Source organism: Mchenga conophoros, linkage group LG11, assembly GCF_057382185.1.
Source record: "Mchenga conophoros isolate Kocher_MC1m ecotype Shallow Benthic linkage group LG11, M_conophoros_male_GT1.1, whole genome shotgun sequence".
Lineage (NCBI taxonomy): Eukaryota > Metazoa > Chordata > Actinopteri > Cichliformes > Cichlidae > Mchenga > Mchenga conophoros.
Genome location: NC_140536.1, coordinates 3,413,108 through 3,428,240, shown reverse-complemented (window position 1 = coordinate 3,428,240; position 15,133 = coordinate 3,413,108). Strand labels below are relative to the sequence as shown.

The 15,133-nt window shown below is 41.7% G+C and overlaps 1 protein-coding gene across 4 annotated transcripts in view; it reads left to right on the top strand.

Moving 5' to 3' along the window:
• Nucleotides 1-15,133, top strand: part of cdk14 (cyclin dependent kinase 14) — a 229,249-nt gene that overhangs the window by 50,254 nt on the left and 163,862 nt on the right. Inside the window, exon 1 of one of the 4 annotated variants that reach the window (XM_085290549.1) lies at nt 10,956-11,051. The exons of 2 other annotated variants lie outside the window; for them this stretch is intronic. The gene's annotated coding sequence lies outside the window, so the exon portion shown is untranslated. Of the gene's footprint in view, nt 1-10,955; nt 11,052-15,133 lie in introns of those variants that run through there. One more of the 4 variants, XM_085290551.1, reaches the window with a different exon arrangement.

Sequence of the window (15,133 nt, the reverse complement as noted above, 5' to 3'; positions counted from 1 at the left end):
GGAGAAATCATTTGGTTTGGGGAATGAAATCTGAACCTGATCTCTCCCATCTGGCTAATGTTAACTAACACACACATGCTCAATGTGCCACATGCAACGTTTTTCATGTACTAAACGCTTTAATCTAGAAACATATTCTGCATGAGACTCCAACAAAAACTCCCCATAAGGACAAAAGTGCTACTATAGAATTTAATATTATTGTTAGCTAAAGATGGTAGGTTAGCTGGTGCATTGTCTATCTAACATTTTATATGTGTTGGTTAGTGAGCGTATGTTAGCTAATGTCAGCAAGAAGCTAGCCCATTTTATCTCATAACACTTTTAAAATTTGGATCAACAGAAAATTTCATTCGGTATCACTACAGCTGTTAATCTATGAACATTCCTGCTTGCAGTTGGTCTTACAAAGCAAATACAAATACACATACACATAGATTCATTTAAATCCGAGCGCCTGTCTATAGTTTTCAGTCTTTTAAATTCATGCACGGATGCCAAATAAATCTTGATGACGTTGAATGATTACAAATGTTTGGAATCAGGTATGCGGGTACATTAAACCAGAACTTTTAAAAAGAGGGTAAAATGCTAAAACAAATGTATTTCTGCAAGTAGCCTGTCTGACTGGATGAATAAAGAAATACATTAATTCAATTCAAAACAGTGTGCATTAGTTTATCTCTCGTCTCTGTTACAGCAAGTGTTACAATATCAGATTTCAAACAGGCATCCACTTGAACCTGATTGTGTAAACTCCCTCGGGTCATTGAAGACTGAAGAATCATAGCAGGAATTCAGTTCAGAACAACAGTCTCACATCTGGGCTGCCAAGCAGAGGACCAAATACTACTGAAATGAGTTTTTGATGGATAAATCAATACTGGTCCCCCACTGTGCTGGTCCCGCCTTAATGACAGAACAGTTGAGTGGTGAGATCGGGTATGGTTTATACCCTATAAACTGTTAACTGGCTCTCTGTGAGCCACTTGCCTCATTGATAAAGCTGCTGATGAACTGTGATAGCCTGATATCAAATTGGTGGAAAGAAATGTGCCACTCTGAAATCATGTGATGCTGGAAAGCTAGACTGGACTATTATAATTCAGTATTATCGGGTCATTTTAAAAGCGCCCTAAAATGTCTTCAGTTTATGCAGAAATCTGCAGTGAGACTTCTGAAAGGAACAAGAAAGAAAGAGCGAGCGTGTTCCTCTCATATCGACTTCTCTTCATTGGCTTCTTGTTAAATGCAGAATTGAATTCCAATCTTTATGTTACAATATAAAACTCTTTGAGGCTCCTTGTTTCTCTCACTCGATATTAATAAACTTGAACTGAACTGAAATGTTTTTTATTTGTATACAGTATATCATATGATTCGTTTTCATTTCTATTTTGGCTCTTGGGGTTTTCATCATTCTTATAGTACATCCAGGAGGATTAATACGCTTCTGGATGGACCATAAGAAGTTTGGTTTGATGTTCCAGCTGAATGATGTGTTGCAGGACATTTTTCCATCTGTTGTATTATCAGAAACATCAAGTGAGAATTTCTGCTGTTGTAGACTCTGATAGCAGCTCAGAGATGGAGAAAAATGTGGAGAAATGTTAGCAACAACAACGTGTGGGCAACGACCAAAACATGGCACACTGTTGTTGCGTACACCTGTTTCTTCTCACATAGTTGTCACGTATGAAGAAACTGATGTTTTGTTCACATCTGATGTCCTGTAGTTGAATCATTACCAAATGACAGAAAAAAGTCTTTTTTGAAAATAAAGCATTCCTCAAACTTTATGAGCAAACATTATTGTAAAAACAGAACAAAGACAGTTTATCATCTCGTCCACATCTGCCTCCCCACACCAGAATTCACTATATGATGAATAAACTCATTTTAGGATCAGTCATGAAACGTGAGGCAATGTTTGTTGTATTTTAACAGAGTTACGTGGATTTCTAAAATACCACGAGCTAAAATTGCTCCCCTCTTTGGCAGTTTCAGTAGAAACTAAAATATAAAGTTGCTGAAAACTAGATACAAACAAATGGGTAAATAAATAATTACATAACTATAACAATGCAATAATAAGAAACTTATTGGACCAAATAAACCATGCACAATTGTTATAATGTAATTTTGACCATATAATGTATGCAGATTTAGGTTCCTTTAGGTTCCTCTATACAAATATACGTTTTCTTTTGACAGGTTTTCACTTCAGATTTCTTTCCTTGCATGTGATCTGAAACATGTATACTTCGGTGAATCTGTTGAATGTCCCCACTGTGAGGAAAAGATTGAAAATGATTTCTTGACTTAAAACTGTTTCATAGAGCCCCGATCAAAAGTTTAAAACCACTTGAAAAATGGCAAACAAATCATATTTTGCATGTTTGGATCTTAACAAGGTTCCAAGTCGAGCTTCAAAATGCAAAAAGAAGAAATGAGAGTGAGACAAAACATTTATTTGAACATGCAATTTACTGAAAACAACGTTTAAACTGAAACAGGCTGTTTTACAGCTGATCAAAACTTGACGACCACATGCTTTTAAAAGGCCAAATTTGTGCAAATTTGTGGATTCATTTCTGTCAGGTAGTCACACTGTCATGATGTTCTGATGAAAAAAAATGTTCCCTTTTTGATAGAGCTGGGCGATATAAGATTTTTTCATATCACGATATGTTTTTTTCATTTCAGGCGATAACGATATCTATCACGATATCAGCCAAATAACTATATTTGTAAGATTTAAATGTGCCGTTGCTCACAAGTAAAATGTGAAATAATCAGCAGCTTGTTTTTATTTAAATATTTATTTCCCATAATAAGTTCAACAGGGTAGATGTACTTAAGGAACATGAGACTTTTTCAGATAAATAAAGGCAAATATTGCAAACTACACAAAAGGCAGCCGCTAAAGCGTTTAAGTTTCAAAATAGAACAAACGAAACAGACTAAACTGTCAATTCCACTTAGAAACAAAATATTAATTCTAAAAATAAATCTTAGTTTGTTTTACAGAAGAACAGACAAAACTGACTAACTTTTGTCAATATCAAATAAACTGAGAACTAAAAGGAAATTCTCAATCTCTCCTTGTTGTATAGCTGAGCTTTTCAAACAGTTTTAACAGTTACTTTAGTCTGACAAAAGCCGAATGACGAATTAGCGCTTCCAGTCAGAGACTGAGGCTACGTCCACACGTACACGGGTATTTTTGAAAACGGAGATTTTCCGTTTTCGTTTTAAAAAATAATCCCGTTCACACGTAAAGGCAGAAATGAAGGAAAACGCTGCTATGAACATGCCAAAGCAGCAGGTGGCGCTAGATTCCTAACCGTGCAGAAATGTTGGCCAATCAGAAGTCTAGAAGCCTCGGTGGGAAAAAGTAAACAAAGCTGGGGCATAGAAGCAGAACCGAGTCGTATGTGTGGACGGACAGTAACTGTGTGTATATGTAAGCATTTAAACACTGCAGAGAGTACAATTAACAGTAACAGTATTGTAGAAATTCATTTCACCGAAACAATAACGTGGCGCACAGTGTGACGTCAAAAAATGCGCACACCTTTGACGCTGCGTTTTCTCCGTTTTTCTAGTCCACACGTAAATGCAAAAACTGAGTTTTCAAAAATATCCACCCTGGCCGGAGTTTTCAAAAATCTTCGTTTTCAGTGACCAAAAACGCCGTTTACGTGTGGACGAAAGGTGCAAACGCATAGAAAAATCTGCGTTTTCAAAAATACCCGGGTACGTGTGGACATAGCGCATGCACCAGTTTATTGTATTTCCAGACTTGCTTTCGGCACAATTTACAGTGCACGCTACTCTGTTTTTTTGTCAGACCTGAAATAGCAGAAATACCTTCACACTATGGAACTTCTCTGGCTCTTCCGTTCGACAATCTCTCCGGCATTGGAACCATCATCTGTTTTCTCTTCGGTCACGCTCGGTTGATTTTTCTAGTCGGCACACTCATTTCCTCCGTTACCCGGGCGGCACGGCGGCTGGCTGCTTCCCAAACAAATACACATGTGCGGCTTAGCACTTGTGCTGTACGTAACAAGTAATTTGGATTGGCTGTTCTTTTTTTTTTTTTTTTTTTTTTTTAAGAGGACAAGAGCGGCGAGGTCTATTGCGATAGTTAAATTTTTCTATCGAGAAAAAGTTATATCGCGATACATATCGTTATCGTTGAACGTGCTCAGGTTGTTGAACTGCGTCAGGAGGGTCTCTCGTGCTTTCAGTTACTAATATCTAATCTGAATATCATATCGATGCTGTAGCCTCTTAATGTCGCTTCGACTCATATTCTCTGCTCATCAGGTGGGCTTTTCATTGTCTGCAAGCGTTCACCTCTTAACCCCTGATAGTCGTACAGACACGTTATAGTTTCTGCGTTCGCATGTTAGCTGGGCACCACTTGGGTCTAAGTGATGTAGATTTCATCATCAGTCAGTGCTAATTTTTGGTGACCACATGACCAGTGTTCCCTCTAATTTTTCATGTATTTGAGTGAACACTCAAACTCCCTGAGCGGCCCCTTGGACCACTGTGAGCAACAGCAGACGTGTGCACTGTGGTCACGCCGGCATCTAATCCATCCAAGTTACATGTTTATTAAAATAATCAAATTACAGCATTTACATTTATGTTAGACGACTTTTAATTAACTGCTTTAGCCCACTTACAATGAAAATGTAAAATAAATCTTGTTCATGACCTGTGCAGTATGTTAACACTATTGGAAGGAAAAATAACTTCAACTCCAATTTTGAAAACAAAATTTTTTATAAAGCTGTGACTTGTATTATGAGTGTGAGTCTGTGGTCTGGGAGAGAGTCCTGTAACTCTCTGTCTGCAAAATACAGTAAATAATGACCAATGTTGGGCAATTATTGTATAGTTACTTCTTCAAAAAAGTAACTGAGTTATGCAAACAACAAAGTTTTTTGCAGCCAAGGCGTTTTTTTAAATAAACATTTCAAACTATTTACTAGTGATGGGATTTCCGGCTCTTTTTAGAGATCCGGCTCTTTCGGCTCAGCTCACTAAAAAGAGCCGACTCTTTTGGCTCCGAACCGGCTCTTCAGGTTGTTTTGTTGCTTTAATTAATTTATTATTAACAATAATATAAAATTATGCACAAAAGGAATTACTAATGTAAAAAAAAAAGTGGTTTTATTTATATATGTTTATATATAAATATATACAGTGGCCCCTAGAGACAAAACGCATAGAAACTCCAAAGCATGTACAAACTCCAAAACACATTTCTTGCTTTAACTGAACTTCAAAACAGAGCTACCTAGATCACTTAAATTACACAATTGAAAGCATATGTGTATGGTTTGTGTATTTCTACACAAGCACTCATATATATATATATTCAAATAATTTAAAAAAAAAAAGTTCATTTACCTGTTATTACCACACACCAAATCAGGTCGTTGGTACTTGCTGGCTTGTGTAGCCTCTAGGTAACAAAAGCTCAAGGCTGGGCGTAGCATCCTGGAACACTTCTGTTGTGTTTTGTACGTGTTTTGGAGTTTTTACCGCCCCTCCCCCCTCTTCCAAGCGCAAAGCACAAGGCTCGCATGCGGAGTGAAGCGGAAAAAAGTGCGAGAGAGAAGGTGAGAGAAAGAAAGAAAAAAAAAAACACGGCTCGCGATAAGTAGCCGGCTCGCGTCGTTCACTTCAAAGATCCGGCTCTAAGAGCCATTTCGTTCGCGAACGACACATCACTACTATTTACAGAACAATCAGCTGTTCTGCATCAAATCTGATGCCACACAAATTATTTGTGCCACTCCAAAAAATAATTTCTGTCCACTATGAGATGAAGGAGAACAACAGCCTGATACCTGCAGGCCTGACAACAGGAGATGTATCACTGCTGTAACACCTGTAACATTCAGCAGTCGCCTCATTGTTCTGACACACACAACAAAACTATTGACTACACTACACACTAACTACACACTAACTACACACTAACTACACACTAACTACACAAGATTTGTGCTAAACGTCGCAAATCTCTCACATCTCAAAACACAGCTGTCACTCCTAAAACTTCCTCCTGTATCTCAACAACTAAATGCCATGTTGCCATATCATTTTTTGATTGGTCCACATGGTACATTTTTCCACCAGTAGGAAAGGCTGGGGTTTTTGGTTCTGTTTTTGCTCACAGACTTTCGAGCGTTTTCCTTGTAAAACGCAGTTTTTACCGTTTCTTCCTGCAGTAAATATAAACGACAATAGTATTCAGGAAGAAAACCAAACATTGCAGATATTTTTATCATAACTCTGCTTTTACGTGGCCGATCAACACAATTTAAAAACTGCTATAAAGTCCACACTTTTTCCGTCAGTTGTTCCGTCTGTCCTGCTCACGTCTCCAATGGTTGTACACGTTGTCATTAACGTGGCTTCACTCCACATCAGCCGCTTTGCTAGCTAAACACCGGTGTCGACACATGAGGACGCTGTCAGAGCCTGTCAACCACGTTGGTTAGCTGCGTATATACGAATGTGAATCGCATCATTGGCTGGACTTTGGGATAAGGTGGCATCGTTCTAATCCCATACGGGAGCAGCCAGTCACTCACTGACTAACACTGCAAAACAGAATTGTTAAAGTTTTAATTTTAATTTCAGTTCAGGTGAGATTTTCTTTTGTGCGCAGCGCAGATTTTCTGTGCGCAGAGACGTGCCAGCAGTGCGCAGCTTAGAGGGAACGTTGCACATGAACTCTTCCACAGAGACTTCATCAAATACAGACCCTCCCTCCTTCAGGTGGACTTTAAATAACTATTACAAAAATGCTTAACAGTGAACTCGACCATCCACACAGTTTGTGTGAGTGCGTTTTTATCTGCTTCGGACCAGAGTCAGGAGACTGTTTTCTGTGCACCACTGAATAATGAATGACCTACGGGCTTTTCACCCCAGCTCTGTGCTGTACCTCCCTGTTATGCATTTAGCCTGAATCTGTACACACGTGTGTGTGTGTGTGTGTGTGTGTGTGTGTGTGTTAGTGAGGCTATTTTTGGGGGGTTAAATCCTGTTAAAATGCAAATAACCTTCATTTTTCTGGTTTTAAGTGATTGCCGTCTGCTGCAGGTTTGAAATTGACTCCATTTTCAATCCAATCTGAGCCATCTTATTGTGGATTTCACACTTTCCTGCCACACTACGACACAATAGATATGGTGTGGTTCCTGTAGCAACAAGCCTGTCAGTCAAGGTCATCCATGACGGAGAGAAAGAGAAAACATGGGGAGGTAGGGGAAAGGGGTGGTGGTGAGTCTGAGCCAGAGTCCTAACAAAGAAAAGCTGTGCTGTTTGATGATGTGTATTTGTGATGGAGAATGTCATGATTTGGGAGGCAGCGTCTCCTCTGTAGGCACTGATGGCACTCATGAATTTAGGAAAGATGCTATGAGGGTCCACTTCAAAAGCACTCTGAGCTCACGTTGCTCCTTTGCTACTCCTATAAGCACTCCTTTTTCAACTGATCAGTAAGTTGTTTCAGTTGTGTACTCATTGCTGTGGTAATGTTACATTCACGTACAGTCATACATTCATCTGTCTTCATCTAGTGGTTGCTCAGAGAAATGACATTGTCAGACAACAAAACTGAAGCAACATAATCCACTTGACGATCATCTGCAGCGTTACTGCACCACTGTACCGCTGGCTTTGGGTCATGAGCGCATCAGACACACTTCACTTATTTATTGGATTCTAACTTTCATGATGATGATACACTATTGAGCTGAAACATTAACAACACAAATATGATGCAATGCCAGTTTTGTGCTCCAACATTCCTGAGCCCTGGACTCCAAAAGACCTCCCACGGTCTGTGATTACATCATGTTAGCAATCATTAGATAGATCCTTAACGTCTGTAAGCTGGAGGATCAGATCAGGCTTCTCCCACATTTGCCCCGACACCCTTTTGCTGGTTCATAGTTTTATCGATCCTACTGTTAGGAGGTGCACAAATTTCACAGTTTGGCCAAAGAAATCCTTAGATGAACATTTCAGAACTTCTACATAACAAACAATCAGTCAAAAATGCTAATTCAGCTTCTATGCCTTACACAAAAGGTATGTAGGGAGCAGCACAGGACCCCTGCACCATACGTAGTAGGTAACACTGACAACAAAGAGGCTGCTGACTGAGATAATGCATATCAGAAAGCATTAAAAGAAGAAGTTGGTGGGGGGAGGGTTGCAAAGTGGCTTACAGGGGACAGTTTGAAGTAACAAGTAAGAAACAAGAACTGTAGAGGGTTTATTAACAAGAGCTATAGGAGTGGCTACCACACACTCCTATAGCTTACAGTCAATCACCCCTAAGCCCACAGATTCAGCCTACTATGATTTTGCTAGTAATACTGGGTAGTAATTAGTAAACATTCTATCCTTGTCTACCTGTTTCATGCCCCAAATCAAAATGGCGCCTGTCCTATGGCAGGTCCTTAGTACCTACAGTCAAAAACCAAACCAGCTCTAGTCTCAACCCCATCTATGAAATATCAAAACCCATTCCTCCTGGACTCACAAGCACTGCTTAGAAGCACAGGAAGCACAAGCTGAGATAAAGTATATTTATAACAAAGTAAAGGATGAACATCAGACACGTGCACAGCAGCGTATTAATCAGGAGCCTTGATCAATATTCTACATGGGTTAGTACGACTGGATAAATGCAATTTGAGCGGCGTGATCAGATTATATAGTCATTATTTTATGGTCATGTGACACATTATTATTTACAAAGCCTTTATTAGAGAACAGTCACATTTGTTGCGTAAACCTGTATCCATATCTATAGGTTGTTTATCTGTGCAGCGCAGCAGGTATTATATAAGCAAACTCAGAGAATCTGTAAAAAGGACGGCCTGTTCATTGAAGTGGTAGTCAGACCTGCACCAGTGGGATAAGAATGAAATATCCTCAACTGTCAGGTGTTCTTTGAAACACCTTTGATGCCGTTTAGGAACTGGTGAATTGACTATGAGCAGCATCAATTGCAAAAGTGGCACGCAGCGCTGTTAGACAAAGTCCGCACAGAGCAATCCGAGGTGCGGCTCTCTGCTCTTTAATTCCCAGTTTTAGTGCTAATCTGACCCAGCTTGTAGACTCATTCGGTTTGACATGAAGGCTCTTCATTTATATGTCCTGATCTGATACCCTGAACCCCGTACTTTAGAGCATTATGCGTGACAGCCCTTCATAACACCCAAGGTGCTCCAGGTTAATAGTTCACTGCTCTCATTGTTGCTGTATAGCTACAGCTCAGAAAGAAGAGCCGATACATGTTGGCCTAGGTTTACACACAGTGGGTATAAACTATTAAGAAAGAGACACCACAGAATGTATTCCTCTATTTATCATCTTTGCAAGAGAGCTTGGTTAATGTTGTCATTTATTGCAAAGGATGATATAGACTACGTGCAATGTGTAACTAGTGGAAGTGAGTGGACAGATTACTAGGACTTATTTCTTTTTTGATGCTCTTTTAAATACGTAAAATTGCTAATGACAACAGAAGGCTGTAGCTTTTGAAAACGATGAAATAGTTCCTGATTCTTAGCCCAGTCAGGCTTTGTGATATTCTAACAGAAACCAGGAACCTATCCCAGTTGGCGTAGGACAGGAGGCAAGGTACAACCTGGACAGGCCACCAACCTATCACAGGGCAACACAGAGAGACAGACAACCATTTACACCGAATTTAGATTAGAGCTAATTAACCTAATCCCACTAACTGCATGCCTTTGGCCTGTTGGAGGAAGGTGGAGTACTCCAGACACCATGCACACTCCACACAGAAAGGTCCCCGCAAGATGGGGAATTTGAACCCACGACCTTCTTGCTATGAGTCGATGGTGCTACCATTAGTACCGCTCCATCATGACACGCACTGTTTTATGGTCAAAGTTTCAAATAATGAGGTCGGACTCAGTACAGCTGATCCCTGAAGCCAAAAGCTTTGAATGCTTGGTTTCAGCAAAGGTTTTCCCCTCGTGGTTCTGTTTGACGACATAGAAACTGAACATCAATTCATCTCAGTGGAATCATCCATAACATGCATCTGTGCACTGTTTATATTCCTGAGCTGTTAAGGTGTTTAGTATTAGAGGGACCATATCAGAGCATATCTGAAGGGAAAAGTCTTTTTTTACAGCTAGACAATGTGGCATTTTTCCAGAATGAGGTCTAGATTATATTTAGGGAAGGTGTCAGGTGTATTCTTACACTACTCATCTCACGTCTTCCAGTTATGGTGAATGCTTTGGGCTGACAAAGGACCTCAGCCTCTGGTTTCACCTAAGGGGCTGTAGCCCTGTAATCAACACAGCTCATCTTCGTTTTACCTGGCTCAGCTCAGATTCTCTCTCTCTCTCTCTCTCTCTCTCTCTCACACACACACACACACACACACACACACACACACACACACACACACGCGCGTTGTGGCTGAATCACGGTAGTTTCAACTGGCTAGCGTAGCTGCTGCTGCTGCTGCTTTAGATACTGTTTGCTTCCTCATACTCCTCTGGGCTGTACCATCTCAGAGCAGAGCAGGGGTCCTCAAGGATTCCAGGATGTCCTCGCTGTCAGCCTCTTTCTCTTCTGTGTTGCTGTGTTGCATCCATTTGTAACAAACGCCTCCACTCGACCACCTCCTCCATCATCACCTCCCTGTCACCTATGAGCCACAGAGCCTGCAGTCTCCCAGGGCGCTCGGCCAGAAACAACGTAGCCTCCTAATACCCTGAACTGTGTCTAATTTCACTCCCCCCTCTGCTTATAGTACAATCTCATCATTTCCAGCTTGCAAACCGAGCGGAAGAGAGGGAAGGGAGAGAGAGAGCGAGAGAGAGTGAAAGAGAGCGAGAGAGAGAAGGAGGGAGGGAGGGAGGGCGATGTTTTGAGCTGGTTTGCAGGAGGAGAGGTTGGCCTGAGTGCGTTCTGTCTGCTCTTCAGAGGCATCCAGGTGAGCTGTTTCCTCCTGGAAGGTAAGAGCAAGGCTGAGATTGGCGCTTGTTTTGTCCTGCATCCCTTGTCATCACCCCCACCCCGCCTCCACCTCCTCCTTTCTTCCCTTGCCTCAGCTGCATCCCTTCTGTTCGCGTGTGTGTAAATGAGCATGAATAGTATTCCCCAGACACACCACACATACACACGTAACACTGTACAATGTACAGATGTGCAAGGGCGTCAGCATATGTGCATTTAGGGGGAATGGATTTGATTTATGTGCGAGCATAGTGTGCGTACTAGGCTTTTTGTTCAGGACCGGAGTAATGATAGGCTGTCATACTGGCATGCATGACAGCCTGAAAGTAGTCCACCTGAGTATCAGTTTGTGTCAGTGGGGAGGATGTGATGAGGGACTCTGAGGGTAGAAGGGAAGTAGCGAGAAGACATTGAGTGTCTGTGCCAGTGTGTGTCTGCAGTTTTCGCAACAAAGTCAAATCTTAACGTCACTACTGTCAGCTCCCCTCCTTCTTTCCTTCACTCCCCCCCCTCCCTCATGCTAATAGGTAGCATTTCCGTTGTGGCGCTGAAATGGGTGCTGATGTGTACTCGTCTAATGGACGGGATGTTCCGCTGCAGCGTTTTTCTGCTCACTCTACAATATGATGTCCCACTTTGGGCAAATTTGCAACACGCTCCTCTTTTTCCGAGCCCGGAGGGATGGAATGTGGGCATTGTGGGGAGGATGAGCGAAAGGGGGAGAGAGAGAGGAAGACAGGGACAGGCCATTTACCATCTGTGGTAGCGTCTCGTGGATGTGTGCGAGCCTTTCTGCAGGGCCATATGCAGCTCCTTGGGAAGACAAGCCAAGCTGTTAGGAAGTAGAGAGAATAAGGAAGGAGGGCTGAAACAGGAGACACAGGGTGTAATCTGTTTGAGAGCATAAGTGTCAGAATAAAGAGCCAAATCGAGAGTAGTGTCCTCTTAATGGAGAAGCTTGAAAGGCTGTTCATGCTGCACTCAATGGAAGGCATAAGTGGAGGCCAACTTGGCTTCCTCTGTGTTTATATGTCTGCAGGAATACCTAACTGTGCAGCTCTACTTTACTTACTGTGGTCAGCTCCACTGTGACATCACTTATTGGTTTTGACTCTGACATGTTGGTTTGCGGGAGCCAGAAGTGACTATATTTGGAGTGCTGAGTAGCACAACTTAGTACTCCATCCTGTGCGAGTACCCGCGTACCTGCCAGTTACTACTAAGTTACAAACTAAGAAAATTTCACTCTACAAAACTGATACACAAACTTTTTGAATAGCAGTGGATTGTGATGCAGATAATTCAATTAAAATACTCCAAAAGGTGTTGACAGCAAGTTATACACAATCTAGAGGTCCAGTTAAGATACTGAACATAGTGTGGTCAGGCCTAGCAGACATCCATTTTTCCGTACCAGGCTGTAAAAACATTGGAGTCTGTGGGGATTGACTTGCTTTTGGACCCAGACTTAAGTGGTCACTTGAGGAAACTATCTGGCACTTCTGCTCTGGCTTCATTCTTCAGCCAGAGCAGACGAGCCACACAAGACTTTGTAAGTCTTGGCTGTAAAAAACAATGGAGCAAAACAAACCAAAACAAAAAGATGTTATTTTGAGTGAGTCAGTATGTTTGAACTAATGATCTAGGTCAGACTAAATGTCATCTATAGCCAGCAGTATCCTTTCCAAGAACTCCATTCCAACTTCTTAGATGAATCCAATGACAGACAGTGTTTCCTCAGGGTGAGCTTGTCACAGGTGCAGCATATATTAGCCACACATTAGGTGTATTGTGATAAATCAAATCTTGGTGTTATCCAAGTCAAACCCAGCCCATGACTTTCAGGTCAGATTGGGACCATGGATCACTTGCTTATGCATCCAAAGTAGCTACAGTGGGGCAAAAAAGTATTTAGTCAGCCACCGATTGTGCAAGTTCCCCCACCTAAAATGATGACAGAGGTCAGTAATTTGCACCAGAGGTACACTTCAACTGTGAGAGACAGAATGTGAAAAAAAAATATCCATGAATCCACATGGTAGGATTTGTAAAGAATTTATTGGTAAATCAGGGTGGAAAATGAGTATTTGGTCAATAACAAAAATACAACTCAATACTTTGTAACATAACCTTTGTTGGCAATAACAGAGGTCAAACGTTTACTATAGGTCTTTACCAGGTTTGCACACACAGTAGCTGGTATTTTGGCCCATTCCTCCATGCAGATCTTCTCGAGAGCAGTGATGTTTTGGGGCTGTCGCCGAGCAACACGGACTTTCAACTCCCGCCACAGATTTTCTATGGGGTTGAGGTCTGGAGACTGGCTAGGCCACTCCAGGACTTTCAAATGCTTCTTACGGAGCCACTCCTTTGTTGCCCGGGCGGTGTGTTTTGGATCATTGTCATGTTGGAAGACCCAGCCTCGTTTCATCTTCAAAGTTCTCACTGATGGAAGGAGGTTTTGGCTCAAAATCTCACGATACATGGCCCCATTCATTCTGTCCTTAACACGGATCAGTCGTCCTGTCCCCTTGGCAGAAAAACAGCCCCATAGCATGATGTTTCCACCCCCATGCTTCACAGTAGGTATGGTGTTCTTGGGATGCAACTCAGTATTCTTCTTCCTCCAAACACGACGAGTTGAGTTTATACCAAAAAGTTCTACTTTGGTTTCATCTGACCACATGACATTCTCCCAATCCTCTGCTGTATCATCCATGTGCTCTCTGGCAAACTTCAGACGGGCCTGGACATGCACTGGCTTCAGCAGCGGAACACGTCTGGCACTGCGGGATTTGATTCCCTGCCGTTGTAGTGTGTTACTGATGGTGACCTTTGTTACTTTGGTCCCAGCTCTCTGCAGGTCATTCACCAGGTCCCCCCGTGTGGTTCTGGGATCTTTGCTCACCGTTCTCATGATCATTTTGACCCCACGGGATGAGATCTTGCGTGGAGCCCCAGATCGAGGGAGATTATCGGTGGTCTTGTATGTCTTCCATTTTCTGATGATTGCTCCCACAGTTGATTTTTTCACACCAAGCTGCTTGCCTATTGTAGATTCACTCTTCCCAGTCTGGTGCAGGTCTACAATACTTTTCCTGGTGTCCTTCGAAAGCTCTTTGGTCTTGGCCATGGCGGAGTTTGGAGTCTGACTGTTTGAGGCTGTGGACAGGTGTCTTTTATACAGATGATGAGTTCAAACAGGTGCCATTCATACAGGTAACGAGTGGGGGACAGAAAAGCTTCTTACAGAAGACGTTACAGGTCTGTGAGAGCCAGAGATTTTCCTTGTTTGAGGTGACCAAATACTTATTTTCCACCCTAATTTACGAATAAATTCTTTACAAAGCCTACCATGTGGATTCATGGATTTTTTTTTCACATTCTGTCTCTCACAGTTGAAGTGTACCTCTGGTGCAAATTACTGACCTCTGTCATCATTTTAGGTGGGGGAACTTGCACAATCGGTGGCTGACTAAATACTTTTTTGCCCCACTGTACATATTATAATAATGCCCAAATGTCTCTTCTTTCTGTTAAAAGTGTGATTGCCACATTGTATGTTTGGAAGGATATTGTTCTACTTTCAAAAGCCTTAGCATGACAAGCACTGTGTGGGACTCTGAGGCTGTTGCTATAATATGAAATCTTTATGTATAAACCCGACTTCAATTGGAACATGTGTTGGTTCTGCAGAATTGTTTTGACTTACTGTCCTATGAAGAGGAGGAGAGTTTTACAGTTGGACTTAGACATTAGTCTGGTTGTCTTGTCCTGGATCCCGTTGCCCTTTGTTTCCTGCTCTGGGGACTGTACTGTACTAAAGTTGAACAGTGTTGGGCCTATGTGCAGATCCACATGTTGGACACTGCTAAAACACAAACATGCGACTGTTACAACTTGTGTACAGCCTCTTCCCAAGAGTAAGCATCACTGTATGCCTCAAGTATTTGGATGAGGAATGGACATTTCTTGTTTATTGAAGTAAAAACAAGCTTGGTAAAGTTGATGCTTGTAAGACAAACACTACCTCTGATCACAGGTTAGATACCGCATAACCATATGAGCTAAGGTCTGTTTA